Here is a 4,781-nt window from a genome sequence, read left to right as displayed (position 1 = left end):
TGATAATGTGCTGTTTACTGATACTGTTGTAAAACGATCTGAAATGTAACCTATAAAAATACTAGTTTTTGTATGCTATGGTGTTAAAAACTTTGACAACGGGGTGCACCTTGCCCATACATATGCTACTCATAATACATTATACACCTTGTCATACGACCCGTATAGACACAATGTGTTACGTGTAAATATATGTGTATTGGGTCAATTCAGAGTCTTAGTCTTCCATTTGACCACCATTCCTCTGTATGCAGTATTCAGCTCTCCTCAGCATGGTATGCGCACCACCTCCTATAAGAGACGTGCTGCCTGGAGATGTCAACTTACGCAATTATGTGTCTCAGGAGTTCATCCAAGTTCTGCAGGAGGACTTGTGAAAACCTTTAATTTCAGATAGCCCTCAGAAGAAATTCAGAGGTTTAAGATCATGAGATCTTATGGGATATTCCACTTGGTGCTTCGAAGCCATCAGAGTATTGGCAAACAATTCTGTCAGTTACTGTAAATAAAGTGGTGAAACTGTAATGTTAATTTAATTGACTTCGCGCAATTGCATTTGTACGCGACTTACATAAATAGCCACTGAGTCCTTATTAATGGTCACACGCCATGCGCCAGTGATTTTGCAGTAGTTGAAAAAACAAGATGTTGATTCAGCTATCAACTAATTTATTTTGACCAAATATCTCATACTTTGGTATCTAGTGGCATTTTTATTTTGATACACCCTGTAGTTTATGCGTGCTTCATTTTAGTTTTAATTTTTTACTTTTAATAGGAAGTCATTCAGACGAAGAGTCACGGGGTTTGCACTACAGGAACTGAGTGGCCAACGCATTATTGTAAAATAACATGCTCCAACTTGCGGAACCATACCGGGATATGAAATTAATAAAAGTCAATACTGACAAGTGGCTCAGTGTTTTACCTCATTTATTATATAATATGCATATCTCAATACCGCATTTTCTATATGGGAGAATCTGGTGCTTATTGAGATGATCAAGGAGATCAGTGACTGTGTCTCACTACATATGTGTTAAATAGGTCACATATGGATTGGAAGTCAGCTAAAGCAGTCTCATTTTATGGGACGGAGTGCTCATCTCTCTTTCCTTAGCGATTAGCCCAGACTCCACCATGAACTATTGCTGTGGGGGACCGCCATAACTCCTCCACGGCGAATATGTTACCTTCCCAGCAAAAACTAAAAATTCACGTGATATTTTGTACAATGGTCAACCAGGGGTCGTAATTTCCAAATTTTTATTAAACCTACAATTGTCCTTTGAACTTTTAATATGTGTATACGCTATGGCAGCTATGCCTTTCGGTAAAATGCCCACCCTATTAAAGGTGCGCCATTTTTGTTACATTGAAGCCAATCATTAACCCTAACACTGAACACTGCATTTTTATCGGAAGTTAAAGAAGAAATGAACATTAGACCCCTCCCCCGGGTACCAAGCACATGATTACCGACCGGTAGTCACAGGGGTATCATCGGAAAATATATCACGGTCAATAGAGATCAATGGGAAACTGGGTAATTACCCTGTTACCTAGGTAACGAAACTTTGTAAGATTGATTTTGTAAGTGAGTTATCTTTGCAAGAGGAACAATTTGAGGCCATTTGATTGAAATCGGAGCATTGTGTATGAGTTATGACGCAATACGGCACGTGGTAGAGGGGCATCTGGACGTGGTGCTGATATTCAGCATTCATGTTCTTGGTAAGCTTTTCCAAGGTACCCGAAGCTGCAATGAGAGAAACTCATTTCTTAAGTTAGAGAAAATCAAGGGTGACATCCGAATAAGATTGAAGTACGTGAATCTGCAAAAAGACGAATATAAAAAAGTATGAAGCACAAAGTCGGTACGCATTGAAGTGAAAATGGGAAATGCATCACTGTTGTAAATTATATTATATACTGTTAACGATATTAGTATATTATAATCGTTTTCAATCAGAACCGGTTTCCATACACTCTTTGGAGACATCATGTATATTTAAACGTGTTTTGCAAACAAGCATTAACCGGAACATTCAACATAAAGGAAATAAAATGTATTATTGAAGAAATACAAGAACTCGACATTGTCTCTAAGGTGAAATATTTCAATTTGAACGAGGTTGCAAATGGTATTAGATGTAAAAATATCAGAAGATGAGGCAATGCTGCTGCTTTAGATATATTTGGGAATACAATATATCATCGAGCATGTTTGGTAAATGTTTTTAATGTTTCCTTAAAATATACCTAAACATGCCTCATTTCCCATAGGAGTACAATGCCTGAATATCATGTTGTCAGTTGAATGTAATGCGACTTTGCGATTTAGGAAGTTGGTTAAAATCCACATGAAGTGTATCTTGTGCATTATATGCTTCATTATAATTATGAAGATTATTAAGGTAACAACTAATGAAGGAAAATTACCATTTAGCTTTAAAACATTTACGGTAACGATTTGTTACCATGTTAAGGAAGTAGTGACTGGCTGATTTATTTATTTATTTATTTATTGATTGATTTATTTATTTATTTATTTATTTATTTATTGATTTATTTATTTATTTATTTATTTATTTATTTATTTATTTATTTATTTATTTATTTATTTATTTATTTATTTATTTATTTATTTATTTATTTATTTATTTATTTATTTATTTATTTTTAAATTTCATTTGTTATTTTTTTGTTAATTTGTTTTACATATATTTTTTAAATATATATACTTAATCACTTTTTTATTTTATTATTTTATTATACGTTTATCTATATTGATTTTTATTTGTTTCAGAGCGGCAATGCCAATCTTTATCTGTTTGGGATGAGTATACGTATGTTATTACAATTTATGAATTTTACACATTCTTGGTGTGTAAATATTTTAACTGTAAAAAAACATATTATTAATTTCCTGTCATAGTCAAACAAAATGATGTCGAGCTTCCCACTGGGCCTTACGAAAGGAGAATATAACATGGACGACAAAACCAATAAATAACAAAATAATGAATACATTCACCGTTATTCACATTGCATTAATTGTGTATTATCAACTGTAGCTTCGTTTGCTTTAAATCGTAACATGTGATGCCAGACACATCCTACGCATTCAACTTTTAAAACAATTTGTCAAGGTTTACAGAGTCGATCATTTATTGATAACTGCAATTTGTTGATAGGAGCAACTAAACTGTTAGTATCATATTGCAGACATTACAGCTGGAATGATCAATAGTCGTGAACTTGAACGCCTGAAACATGACCACATTATGGTTAATGGGTGGTAAACTCCGGGCATGAAATATAATTCAAACTCAATACCTCTATTGTGTGATCAATGTTTCTATTTATAGATATCTAATAGATATGTGTAAAGGTACTGTTTTATGACATCAGCAACGTGAAAAATAATCCAAGAATGTTCGAATAAAGTAGTTTATATTGACTATTTAGCTGATGAAAAATATTGTATCAACAGTAAAGTTGTCGCACCATTGCATCGTTTATTTTCCTTAAAATCCCCATAGATTAAAACTCATTAAGCTTCTAGTTTTATTTCTATCCAACCATAAAAATCAGTATCATAATAATATAAAATCACAAAGCTGGAGGCGATAGCGTTGATAATATGTATACGTATTTATATAAAACAATTTAAATAAAATACTTTTGCGGAGTTTAAATACACGGTTACATAGAAAGGAACGATATTATAGGATACATTTATTTGTATAGTATCCCCTGTGTGCTGTGTCGACTGAGGTGTTATAGTTAATATGTCCACAAAGGGTTAAATCATTTCCCAATATGGTAGTTTACCAGGCGAGACAATGTTTCAATTTGATAAAACGTTTAGTTATAACAGCAAATAGTGCAAAATCCACTTTGTTTTCATACACACAAAATATTAAATTTTAATGAAGTCTTTATTGTTGCCAAAATTCATTTTTCCCAAGTGCATCAAGTAATTTACGCATATTATCGCTTTATTGGTACCAAAATAGCTTTGTAACTCATTCATAGTCTCATAGGTATCTTAGAATTTTTCCGCCTTCAAACTAAATTCTAAAAATTTAGATATTTAAACGGAGAAAGTGAGTTTCTGGTCAAAAACATTTTGTCTATTCATTATGTCGCAAGGCTTACTGAATCCATGCCAATATTGACAAGATCGCATTATATCGGCACATATCTCAAGCTAAGATCACGTCTAGTTGCACCAAAGGTGTATTTTGCTGAGTCCCATCTAAGGAACATTTACGCACGTGATGTGGCAAAAAGAACCAAACCCTTAACAGCCTGCTTCAACGAACATACTATACATTCCTTTTAAATTCCCAGATGGTCGCGTGTCTTGAGCTCGCCACCAAAAAAAGGTGGCGACGTTACATTTTGCCAAAGTCGACTCAAAACAAATGATGATATCTCTGTCAAGCAAGAAGTTATTGTCATGCTTGTGGTCTCATTTTATTGCTAAATAAAATGCACTTTCAACCCTGTAAAAATAAATACTTTAGCTTTTTTAATACTGAAACTGTGCTTCATAGAATTCAGAATGGGCATGGTGGCGGTGGTGGGGGATGTGGTGGTGGGGGATGTGGTACACACAAACTCTATGGGATTGGTATTTTAGTGCGTAATCTGCTTCTGTAAAGGCTGTTAATTGGATTTGGACTCTATTTAGCATCTAAAAGACTAATGGCCTTACAGCTAAACAATTCTACTAATTGTGTTTAATCATTTATGATTGGTTTAGTGTAGAA

The sequence above is a fragment of the Amphiura filiformis genome, chromosome 10, assembly GCF_039555335.1.
Source record: "Amphiura filiformis chromosome 10, Afil_fr2py, whole genome shotgun sequence".
NCBI lineage: Eukaryota > Metazoa > Echinodermata > Ophiuroidea > Amphilepidida > Amphiuridae > Amphiura > Amphiura filiformis.
The sequence above is the reverse complement of the archived record's forward strand: the minus strand, read 5'-3'. Positions refer to the sequence as shown.